Here is a 13,059-nt window from a genome sequence, read left to right as displayed (position 1 = left end):
AGAGTCTTGGGTGAGGGTCCAAGTCCCCAACTTATGGCTCCAGCGGACTATAGGTGCATCTTGTCTTACTAAAAAACACTCCTCACTGCCGGGATATCATACAAGTGTTACAAAACCAAAAATCTAAGGCTTAGTTACTATCACAAAGGAAATATTCTTTTACTAAGTTATTGCTGGTTATTGAATATCTGTTAAGTAACCATCTGCTACCAAGAAGGAAAGTTATATTTCTTACCATGTTTTAAGTTGTTAACCAAATGTGAATAATTTTTTAAAGGGAAAAAAAAAAAGGCTGTCTGAGATTTGGATGCCATTATTCATAATTTTAGGAATTACAAACTGCTTGGAACAGCTGCTTGAGTGCACTTTTCTACCCAGGTCTGTACTTCTGCCATTTCTTCTGTAATACATAATACAACATAGCTTTTTTTTAAAAAGTTTTCTTGGTTTTATATATCAGAGAATAAAAACTTTTTTGGCTTTTTGAGTTAAAATGCATTAATGATCTATTTCAGTTGTATTCCGAGTAGGGGAGAATGTCAGTGCTGGTGACAGATGACCACTCAGAATGGCACGTGTATCAAGTGCTATCCTGCTTAATCCTCACACGTTCTCCATGAGGCAACTATTATTATTTTATGGATGAGAAAATGGGCCAAAGCTCAGACAGATGACAGTCCAGAACCCTCTTGAAAAAGCTTTTCTGAATATTTCCTAAATATACCCTGGTTTGTAGGATTTTCATTAACACCACCATCCTGACATTACTGAACGTACAATGCACAGCCATCGAGATCTGCTCACTCTGGCCAGGCGCAGTGGCCCGAAGTGCTGTGATCCTAACACTTTGGGAGGCTGAGGCAGGAGGATTGCTTGAGGCCAGGAGTTTGAGCTCGCAGTGAGCTATGGTGATGCCACTGCACGTTAGCCCAGGTGACAGAGTGAGACCCTGTCTCACAAAAAAAACCAAAAAGTACAAACATTGAGATTAGCAGTGAGTGCCAGTAGCTTAACAAGTGCTCGTCACCTACTGAATCCTCATGTCACTGACCTGTGTGTAGCCTCTGTCGGTTTGCAGTTGGGGAACTCACACTCTGGACAGTTGCCCTCAGTCTGGTGAGATGCAGCTGACAGGGAGGGATTAGGCACCTTGGAAACTAGCTGCAGGTTTCACATCCGCACTCGTGGCAGAGTGTGAGACTCCGGGCTGTGTGTGAGCAGGGGCCACACACACCCGGCTGCCAGGCAGGGTTCCCTGACCTGGCCCTCCGCGTCCCAACCCCCAGAGCCTGAGGCTGCTGGGAGGAGCTGAACTTCCAGCCAATAGTGAGACTTTGAGAATCGATGAGGGTATTTAGTATCTTACGGTTTTGCATGAAATGATCACAGACAGGGAATGTGTGGACTCACAAAGGTATCTGAAAAGCCATATGATTGTTACAAAATCTGAGAAGTGTTCCAACACAAGGCCATGCCTTCACCTCTGTCAAATATTTTCAAAGGATGCAACTATGAACCCACTGTGATAAAAATGTCCCCTTTTAGTCCTTGCATGAAAAAAATAGGTACTACAATAAATGACAGATTGTTTTGTTTAAAAACAAAAACAAAAACGCTCCCCCACACCAGGAGTAAACCACTATGAAGCTTTTTCTGGCAGCACAATCAGTCTCATGGTCCACAGTTTAACTTACTGCAATGACATATGGCTGAACTAACAGATCCTAAATGCATGCAGGTATCTCATGTGCACAGTTTCTGCCAAAACATGACCCCACTTGGCTGATTTTCTGAGAAGGTAAGCGGGTCAGTGAAGCTCAAGGACTTCTCGCTCTGCACAGTCTGGAGAGCTTGGTAAGACCATGCCCGGCCCGCCCAAGGCTCTGGTTTGGAGATCTTGGGTGGGGCTTGAGAATTTTCATTTCTAACATGTTCCCCAGGTGCTGCCACTGCTGGTGGCCCAGAAACTGCATTTTGAGGACCATTGGCTAATCCCCCCTGTAAAAATGGTTGTCAGGAAAGTAGTAGGATTTCCCTGTGTGCTTGGACTTAATGACCAAGGGCCCGTCCAACAAGCACATAGGACCTTCCTCTGGGATGGCACGGACAGGTGAGCGTCAGGTCACCTACATTTTCCCTGATGTGCGCAGATACTGTGCTCTCAATTGCCCCCACCCCCACCACCGCTCCAGCGCCACACCTGTCCGTCTCCCCTCCCCCCTTCTCCTCCCTGCCTCAAACATCTGCCTCCCAAAGTGTTCTCTTCTTCTTTTCTTTTTTAAAAGACAGGGTCTTTCTGTGTTGCCCAGGCTGGAGTGCAGTGGTATGACCACAGCTCACTGGAGCCTTGAACTCCTGCCCACACCTCCCAGGGTGTTGGGGTTACGGGCGTGAGCCACCAAACCCACCCCAAAGTATTTACTCTTGAAGATACCCCAAGTCAATATACAAATTCCGTTTTCCCTCTTTCCTTCCCTCGCTTATGTTTTATTCTCCTTTGTCCTCATCCAAAAAGAAACCAGAACTTTTGGACATTGAGAATTTTTTCAATATTGAACCATGTTTCCTAGGAGTAAACTCTTATTAATAAAAAACAAAATGAGCTGGGCACGGTGGCTCACACCTGTAATCCTAGCACTCTGGGAGCTCAAGAGTTTGAGACCAGCCTGAGCAAGAGCGAGACCCCATCTCTACTAAAACTAGAAAGAAATTAGCTGGACAACTAAAAAAAGAAACTACATATATACATATATATATATATATATATATATATATATATATATATATATATATAATTAGCTGGGCATAGTGGAACTTGCCTGTAGTCCCAGCTACTCGGGAGGCTGAGGCAGGAGGATCGCTTGAGCCCAGGAGTTTGAGGTTGCTGTGAGCTAGGCTGATGCCAGGGCACTCTAGCCTGGGCAACAGAGTGAGGCTCTGTCTCAAATAAATAAATAAACAAACAAACAAAATGATTTGACATTGGTCTTGCAACCCAGAAAATGAGCACTGTTTTCCAGATTCTCCTGCACAGTGAGCTTTGAACACAAACACATCATTTCTTGACCTGAATCCTTTTGCCCTCAAGACAACGTGCCAGGAAAGGGCTCTCACAGACGGGCTCTCGCGCGACTGTCATGTCATCCATCAACATGGCTACGACGACTGGCAGGTCGGCATTGTCACTTCGGAACCGAGCGCCACACCCTCTGTAGAACCCGCCTGAGCCCGGAGTGAAGCCAGTGCCACACGCAGGAGGGAGCACAGCCCCCGACGGGCCTCTGTGTGGCCGGCTGCAGAGAGTCCCAAACATGTGACAGGAGGAGAGAGGACCACAAATAACGGGCATCAAAATCCACAATCGTCCACATGACCAAACTGTGGAGACTGCCATTGCTGTAGAGGACGACATTACCTGCTCATGACCAGGTGCAGCGAGGAGCCACGTACACACCCGAAGATCAGAGTCGGGAAGTCACCTCCACATCACCTGGCGGCAGAGAGGCCTCGTGGATAAACCAGAGGACCAGCGTCCAAGCGCGACTTTCGGCTGACCGGACTCCAAAGCCCGACACCCGTGTGGATGAGAGAACCAGTGTCCGGAAACTCCACCCCTGGAGCCAGACTGCGGGGACCGCAAGTCTGAACCCCGCGCCCGCCACGCCAGGCCACGTGGAGGTGAGAAGAACCCGGAAGCCGCTTCCACGCGACGGACTGTGTGTGGCGAGAGGATCCGAGTGAGGAATGTGCTTCCCCGGCCCGGACTGCAGGGCCTCCCACTTACAGACAACCTGCTCAGCGCCCAGACCCTGTGTCCACACAGCCCGACGCCAGAGAGGGCCAGACGTGCACAGGGGACCCACCTGCGCCCGCCCCACTGCAGAGAGCCCCGCCGAGCCGATGCGAGATCACGTTCGAATCTGCCGCTCGCTGAGACTGCGGAGCCGCGAGTCACACAGATGAGAAAGTCAGTCCGAAAACGCTTCCACAGAGCCGGGCCGTGGAGACCACCCGTCCGGTAGACGAGTGGGTCGGAATCCAAATCCCAGCCTTCCGCGACCAGGCTGCGAGGGCACCACTCGTGCAGGTGACAGGGACAACCCGAAACAGCCTTCCACAGGACCAGGCGGCGGAGACCACCAGTCCACCACGACTGGGCCGGAACCCGAAACCCACCGCTCGGAACCGCACAGAGAGAACCACGCGCGCAGGAAACGCCGCCGCGTGCCCAGCTGGGGCGACTGCCGCACACACCGACCAGGGGACCAGGATCCCAAACCCGCCTTCCACGGCCAGACCGAGCGCCCCGCTCCCCCGCGGGACGGAGCTCCGCTGCGTGTGCAGAACCGGGCGGCAGCGGGCGCCACACACCGGCCAGACACGGGAGCGATGACGGTAAAGGCCACGCGGGAACACGCAGACCTAGGCGGGTCCTTTTGGTTTGAGGTGTTGTCCCCTACGCGCGCGAGCTTTGTATTCAGAGGTTCTGCTCTGCTGCGGGGACGTTCAGGTATCAATGATGTTACGTCGGGCGGATGAATAGACAGACGTTCCCAGGGCTCTTATGCTTTAGAAACGGGCAATAAGCAAGTGACAGGATATATGGTAACTCATCCGTCAATAACTAATAAGCAGAAAAAAACAGGAGGAGGATATTGTCATTCTTTACCCTTTTTCAGATGAGGAGATGAAAGCAGACTGATATTTCTAACATCACACAAATAATTCTCGGAGCCATGACTCACCCCTGTATGTTCTGACTTCCACTGCATGTCTCACCTCCCTGTTTTCAGAAACTCAAGTTTATCCACATTCAGGCCAAGGAAAGATGCCACCCCCCCACCACCTGACTCCTGGCGTGAGCCCTGACCGTCCACTCTAGCCAACGGCGGCAGTAGACGACCCTGTCAGCGGCGTGAGTGACTTTGCTCTTCCATGGAAAGCAGGGACTGCACCGCAGTCGTCCTTGCTGGTGACTACCTTGCATGACCCAGCCCAGCTCTGCTGCACACACACACACACACACACACACACACACACACATCCGTGCTGGCCTCCCCGCCGACCCCTGTCCCATGCGAGTGCCACCTCTGCACCAGGGCTGCTGCCTAAGTCAGAGGAACAAGGGGCATCTGCTCCGTGCAGGAAAGAAAATGCATTTCTAAGGCTGAGCAAGAGCTGGCAAGAAAAGTGACTGCACCTGGCCAGGTGGGATGTCACCTTGCACAGCTAGCTGGAGGGTGGCTGGGGACTGGGAAAGATACCCTAAGCACCATGTTCAGACCAGCAATGTCCACACTAAGGGCCTTCCATCTTTTCTGGTGTCACCTTACCCTTAAAAAACTTTTTACAACCTCTCCGATCCCCCACCCCGACTTCTTCCCTCATCTCATTGGCCAGAACTGGGTCACCAGGCACCGCAAGTCCACGGCCACCGGGGAGTGGACCAGCCGGACACAGGATCACTTCTCCCTGTGCTGGGGGTTCTGGCTAAGGCAAGTCGGGCTTTGACAGCAAGCTGGCGCTGGACGGTGCCTGCTGTCTGGCAGGGCCACATGTGAGGGCACCAGCATGCCTCGCCCCTCCGCCATGCCCAGGTGGGAGGGCGCCAGCCACAGTTCCTGAGCCCAAGATGCCGCTGCCTCTGGGTTCTGCAGGGCAGGAGGGGACGGCTCTTTCTCGCTCCACCTGTGCTTTAGCATACCCACCCTCACGGGAGCCATCACTGCCCCTGGCACCCTGGCACTCTGGCACCCTCAGTACCCCGAGCACCCCTGGCACCCCCAGGGCCCCTGGCACCCCAGGACTCCTGGCACCCTCAGCACCCCGAGCACCCCTGGCACCCCCAGGACCCCTGGCACCGCCAGGACTCCTGGCACCCTCAGTACCCCGAGCACCCCTGGCACCCCCAGGACCCCTGGCACCCTCAGTACCCCGAGCACCCCTGGCACCCCCAGGACCGCTGGCACCCTCAGTACCCCAAGCACCCCTGGCACCCCCAGGACCGCTGGCACCCCATGGCTGGGGCATGGCCCTCCCTGCCCTGCCCAGGCTGGCTCCCTCCACTCGAGGCTCTGACCAGGTGCCTCCCCTCCTCTGTCAGCTCCAGCAGCCCTGGCACAGCCGCTGTCAGTTTTTACCCGTTGCAGGGTTCCAAAGCCAATGTCCCTGTGCCCTGCATTGAGTCTGAAACCCCTGCCTGCTGTTTTCCTGACTGGACCCTGACGGGGCCACCCTGCGGGCAGTGTCAACGTGCGTGGGGGTAGGGGGAGGTGCAGACGACAGCCGCCCAGGGCCCCGCAGTCCGTGAAGCCCACGCAGTGGCCTCCCTGCTCGGGGCAGAGGACACGGTGGCCATGGGGCTGTGGGGGCAGAGAAAAGCTGGCCTGCGGCTCCATTCCAGGCTCCTGGCTGCAGAAGCGTCTGTCATCCCTGTGTAGAAGCCTCTGCTTTCCAACTGCAGCCGTATTCTCCTCTCTATACACGCTTCGTTTTTATTCACAGTAATAACAATTATGAATAAAATCATGTCAACAAGGTAGTTTTCACACACTCATGGGTCTTGGTTAACCCTCTCAACAACTTTGAGAAATGTGGAGACATCACCCTCGTTTCAGAGCTGAGAAAACTCAGTTCAAGGGTGAAGGAGTCAAGGTCACTCAGCTCCCGCGGCAGCCTGAGACAAGGCCAAGGTTTCCTGACCCGAGTTCCCAGTCCTGCCCTGTCCGGCACTGGGGGCTCGGTCCGCTCGGGAAGTTCTCCACCTGCCCCAACCGCCATGGCCCTCTCCCGGGTCCAGGCTGGAGTCCTGAAGTGCCACAAAAAATCTTAGCCACGTACATGAGCTCACATCAGGCACCTTTGTACCCTAAAGTGAAGTTTCTACCCACATAGACTTTTCTTGCCCCATTGCGTTCAAATGTTCCAACCCAAACAACCCACGAAGTGCTTCAGAAAACACGAATCGCAGACATACAACCCAGGACAGGTGCCCTGTGGGCGTCCGGGCAGTTCGGCACTGACACAGCTCAACGCATGTGCCTACAAACACGCGTAAGGGGACCTGAGCCGGCACAGGGGTTGTCTCTGGGGGATCAAATAATGGGGACTTTTCCTTCCTAACTCTTGGAGTTTTTCAGAAAAATGCACATGATCAATTTTGTAAGTAAAAAAATAGATTCTTCCATCCAAGAAAAAAGTAGGAAATGGGGAAAGCGAGGCTAACAGAGACACATCATAGGCTGCAGCATCCCTGCTGTGTGGTCACAAGACCAAGGAAGCCTTGTGTCTTTGAAACCTGTGAACGCTTTCCAGGAGACAACAGGCCTTCTTTGGTGCTTTTTTTTTTTAATGTTATTTTTTCTCTAGTCACAAAAATATTACATGGTCACTTTCAAAAATTTGAAAAAGACCAAGTGTAGAAAGAAAAAGCCCACAGTAAATCCACCAGACAATTGCTGTTGTCAATGTTTTCATATTTCTTTAGAAGTCATCAGATAGACAACTTGATACTAAATAATTCAGATACTATTATACACAGAATTGCACATCTTACTTTCTCATATAACAAACATTTCCCACGGCAATGAAAATCCTTCCAAAACTGTGTCTTCACTGGATACAACATAGGCATAGACCTACGTGAAGGTCACCGTTTTCCTCCTGACAGTGGGTTATTTCCAGTGTCCATACCACAAAGCATTGCAGCAGTGGGAAGCTATGCTTAGACTGCAGATTGTTTCTTTAAGCATAGATTCCTAGAAGTGCAATGACTTAATCAAAGGGTAGGAACATTTTTGAAGTTCCAGTTTTTTTCCTTCCTTTTTCCTCCTGCATTTTCCTTCAGCAATTATTAAACAGGAGTCTGGACGGGACAGAAACGTGCTGCTCGCCTCTGGCCCTCAGCTGCCCCCCGCCCGCCTGGCCGCACACCTGCCGCCTCCCGCCGCGTGATGTGAGCGGTGGGGGAGCAACGTGGATCCTGAGAACACCTTGGTGAGGCCGGTGGGGGAGGCGGGATGTCTGCCCCACAGGCTTTCGGTGGATCCTCACACTCTGGGCTCAGAGGTAAAAAGGCACCGGATTAACCGGCCTGGGGCTTTGCTGTGGGGCTGACTCACGGCCACCAGAGGACCCATGTGCTTTGCTTCTTGACCTTCAAGCTCTGACGCTTGCGCAGTCCAGCAGCGCCTGCTTCAACAGTGACAACAGCAATGTGCAGTGGGGCTGTGGGGTTCAGTGGCTCTAACTGGTGGCACTGTTAAAGGAGATACTATGTATTTTTAGAGGACTAAATAAATACACATTCGTTTAGGAAAATTTGTAGCCGGGTCAAGGGCTCATGCCTCTTAATCGTAGCACTCTGGGAGGCGGAGGTGGGTGGATCGTTTCAGCTCAGGGGTTCGAGACCAGCCTGAGCAAGAGTGAGACCCCCGTCTCTACTAAAAGGAGAAAGAAATTATATGGACAACTAAAAATATACATACAAAAAACTAGCGGGGCATGGTGGCACATGCCTGTAGTCCCAACTACTCAGGAGGCTGAGGCAGGAGGATCGCTCGAGCCCAGGAGTTTGAGGCTGGTGTGAGCGAGGCTGACACCACGGCACTCTAGTCTGAGCAACAGAGTGAGACTCTGTCTCAAACAAAAAAAAGAAAATGTGTAAAGTACAGAGGACACTCCCAGTCTCACTACGTTCACAGTTAGGTCACCCTGTAAGGCACACACGCGAGTTTAATGGAAGCAAACGAGCACACGCTCCAGGTGCAGCCTCTAGAAACGCATCCGGGCCCCAGGCCGACCCGGGCCGAGGTTCCCTTCCTCTTTTCAGGCTGCCTGTGCACAATCCCCTTCCCCCCACACCGCCCTGCTTGCCTGTGGTCTGGGAACACCGCAGGACCAGAACACGCGAACAACTCATTGTGCTGGGGGTCCCTGTTTGAATGCACCTTAAGGACCACATGAGCCGCCGACCACACTCAGAGTACATGAATTTCTCGACAGATCTATCGGGCTGGTTCTTAGCAGAAAACAACAAACACGACTGATTTAAACACGGTCTGGAGTGTTCCGACGGGAAAGGTGAGGGCAGGAAGGTCTGGGTGACAAGCGAGAACTTGAATGTGGCGTTTTCGAACAGGACACGAATTCTCTGCCCAAAGGAAAAGCACAGAAGAAAAGGTCCCGGGCACCACGTGCCCGCTTCTACTCTAGAGGTGCAGCCACAAGCCCAGCCGGTACAGGAACAAGGGAAGTCTCGGCTCCTACCTTAGCGTCTCAGGACAGGTGCGCCAGCCGGCGCCCAGGGCCCCCTGCCCGCACCGCCAGTGGCGGCTCCTCCCTCCCCTACCGGGGTCCAGAGTCTTCTGGGCTAGGGGAGGGGAGGCGCTCACGTTGCCATGGTGTTGAACTTTGAGTGAGTCTGAAGTGACACAGGTGTGAAGGCAGGCGTGGCTTGGGCGTGACCGAGACCGTGACGGGGCGTGGCCTGGGCGTGGCCAGGGGCGTGGCCGAGACCGTGACCGGGGCGTGGCTGAGAGCGTGGCCGAGACCGTGACTGGGCCTGTCCGGGGGCGTGGCCGAGACCGTGACGGGGCGTGGCCGGGGCGTGGCCGAGACCGTGACCGGGGCGTGGCCAGGGGCGTGGCCGAGACCGAAACCGGGCCGTGGCCGAGAGCGTGACTGGGGCGTGTCCGGGGGCGTGGCTGAGACCGTGACTGGGCCTGTCCGGGGACGTGGCTGAGACTGTGACCGGGGCGTGGCCGGGGGCGTGGCCGGGGCCCTGCACCTGAGAACTGGGTCCTCTGACCCCTGGGGCCAGGGGCACAGGAGGGATCCTGCACTCGCACTTGCAACAGCTTTCGCACCGTGCTTTGTAATTCACCTGGGCCTCCAGACCGCATCCGCCGTGACACGGTTTCTTCCTTGCTCGCCCCTCCCCGCTCTTTGACTGTGTCTTCTACGGGGTCTTGTACCCTTCCCCCCTCCCAGATTGGGGAACGCTGTCGTTGGAGAACGTGGAAGCCAAACGCAAACTGATGTCTGCCTGGTGTCTGTCCCCGCCCCCCATTTCACTCCTGTGCTAAGAGTGGCCACAGGGTCTTCCTGCCCGTCCCGGCCGTCCCGGCCACGCGCTTTCCGGCGGCACCAGCAGGGGGCGCGCCGGGGCGCGCGGCTCCTTTCCGAGCCTGCTGTCGCACAGCTGCGTCCTTTTATTAACAAGCCTCGTCCTCGTGATGAGGCAGCACAACCCAGGAACCAAATCCAGGACCCGCTCAGACGCGGCTCTGCATGGCCGCCACGGCCCCTCGCACGGGACGGAGGGAGCCGGGCCCGGGGCAGGCGCCGCTCCCGCGCACACCCCGGCTCAGAGCCCCCGGCTCCTGTTTAGTCGGGTGGCACGGCGGCCTCCTGGACAGGGGTCCCCAATCAGCGTCGGTCTCTGACGTTGACAGGGGAATTCTCATTCTAGCTGTGTATCATGAAAAACCTGGAATTTAGATTTTAATGTTTTCCAGCCTTCCAAGTCACACATTTACACTGTTTACTCAGGGAGTTCATGGATGCCAAATCAAGAAACTCCAGTTTAGGATCTCGAAAAAAATTAACAACTGGGACTGCTGTAATATGTCCCAAGGGCACACTCCCAGAATATGAAAATAGCTACAGTCCTAACATGACTTTAAATGTGTTAATAAAGACTAAGTAATAATGAGGACAAATCGTCAAAGATTAGACTTCTAAAGCTGTGATTTAATATCTGCCTAACAGAAAACCTAAACTGCAGAAGCTATTGGTAGGTGTGCTACAAAGTAAACCTTCATAATTAGAAAGGTGTAACACTTACTTTCACCACCTGTGAAAAGGTGTTTTTTGAGGGAACTATTAGAACGACCAATAAGATAATGAAATTCAGTGTAAGTTTTGAAAGCTAAAAAGAACCTTCTAGCAGTGCTTCATAGATGGAAATTTATTCCTTAGCTAAAAAATTTCAGCTGGGAGAGTAAATAGCAAATCCGGGACCATTTTTTTTATTGCTGTTCTCACCACCTCAACCAGGACTTCCCTCCTTTCGTTCCTTGTCACTAGTGCATGGCCATTATCAAGAGCATGGCACAAAGCGCTCTGCGTGGTAGCTGGCACACAGGAAGTACCTGGGTAACCGTCTCTGTGACGATGTTATCACCAGGAAAAGCATGTCTATGATCAGGATGCCCCACATACCTGGGTACCTAGGAGCTCTGCACAGGCCTGAAGGTAGTACTGCTGTACTGCTGAGTGACAGGTCACATTACGCAAGTCAAATGACACTTGAGTGGAGTGACACGGTCACATTACGCAAGTCAACTGACACTTGAGTGGAGTGACACGCTTGTTCGTTTGCTGGGACGTTCCCAGTTTCAGCACTGAAAATCCAGAGAAACCCCTCAAGTTCTGAGCAAACTGGGGCAGCTGGGTTTCTCCCTCTTCGCAGCGCAGTCATGCTCAGGTGGCAGGATTCGTGCACAGTTTACAGGGACAAGGCAGCACATACCAATGGGGAGCATGAAGCCAGGCCACCCGGGCATTCCCCCAGCCCTGTCCACCTCAGCCAGCTTCCTGCCCTCCACGCCTTAATTTCCTTATGCACAAACCCATTCCCCACCTCACCCCCCAGCACCTGGCTTTGTTTTGCAGCACAGAAATGGTTTGGAGCCGCTCTGAGCCAGAGGGGAGGCCCATCTGTGCTGCCTCAGGGCTTGGTCCTCTGAAGCAGCTAGGCCTGGGGTGCAGAAGTCGGGTCTGCATTTCAGCTGCGCTGTCACTGGCACCGCCTCCCCTCTTCCATTCTGTTAGGTTAAAACTCCTCTTTTCCCAGATGACTCCTGAGGTCTGCAGTTCGGTTAGAATTTTATGCCCACATAAACCAAACTGGGGCTATGCTATTTGGGCCCTGCCACGACACCTGACATAACAAAAAATATAAAATTATAGGGAAAACTTACGGATGCTGTCCCAAACCACGGAATATTCAGTTTAGAATCTCCTTAACATCAAGAGGACAGACGGCACAAAAATCGTTCAGATCCAGCACACTGACCACAAAGGCTACACTGATTAAAAGATACAAATACTGTCTCAGTTCTCCACATCCGTATCAAAATATTTGGTTAAAACTGATCCTTCACTAAGAAAAAAAAAAAAAAGCCAGTTTGGCTAAATTGAATAGAACCTGCCAATTCTGAGAAGCCGCTCCATGGAAACAAGTTAACGCAGGACCTTAGAAAGGTGAAGGGGAGGAACATTCAGCGGCACAGGGCTCTTCAACTGCTCTGATCACAAAAGCAGGCCGTACAACATTGATTTCACACAATGTGCATCATTTGCCGAATTTAATTCACTAATAACATGTATTGCTCAGTCTTCCCAGATGTCATGTTTCCTGGGCTTCATTCCCTCAAACTCTGATCCTGTCATCCTCTTATAGATGCTTTTAATGTCATCATAGGTTGTTTCAAAGATTGGAGTGTCATATGTACAGGAAATAAAAATTTGGATTTCTGTTCCCAAATCTTTTGGTACAAGACACCGATGCCAACAAATTTCTGTTCAACTGGTTCCAAGAGCTCCAAAGCTGGCGCTTCCTTCTCTGTTTCCTTGGTTTCCAGCTATGCTGACCGTGGCTGTGGGCTTGCGTGTGCAGCCCGCACCATGCAGAGATCACGCAAACACAGGGACCTCTCGACTGACTCGGTTCTGTGGAATAACGATGTCTCTCGCAGAGTCGGACTTGCTGGTGTTCCTGAAGGGGCTTAGCCCCTTTGCAGGGTTTTACTTGTGGGACTAAATGTTACAACGCAGCACACGCTGATGACGTGAAGAACGCAGGCAGCACCAAGGATGACTGTTACCAAACTATTCTGCCCATTTCCGAGCAATCTAAGCAGTTGATAAATGCTTATTATTTACTAAAAAGACCTTACAAACTAATGTAAAAACTAGGTTAAGAGTTTTGGTGCTGCGTTTTCTTCATTAGTGAGGGTTAAGGGTTGCTCTGTTTAGTGAACTCTAAGAAGTAAC

General features: G+C 52.5%; 1 long non-coding RNA gene across 1 annotated transcript in view; it reads right to left on the bottom strand.

Moving 5' to 3' along the window:
• The window catches only part of LOC123621671, a 28,386-nt gene extending 18,982 nt beyond the window's left edge, over positions 1–9,404 (bottom strand). The window contains exon 1 of the long non-coding RNA XR_006729218.1: positions 9,268–9,404. This is a non-coding gene — a long non-coding RNA (uncharacterized LOC123621671). The remainder of the gene's footprint in view (positions 1–9,267) is intronic.
• Positions 9,405–13,059: the final 3,655 nt, after the last annotated feature.

This window comes from Lemur catta, chromosome 16 (assembly GCF_020740605.2).
Source record: "Lemur catta isolate mLemCat1 chromosome 16, mLemCat1.pri, whole genome shotgun sequence".
NCBI lineage: Eukaryota > Metazoa > Chordata > Mammalia > Primates > Lemuridae > Lemur > Lemur catta.
The sequence above is the reverse complement of the archived record's forward strand: the minus strand, read 5'-3'. Positions and strand labels throughout refer to the sequence as shown.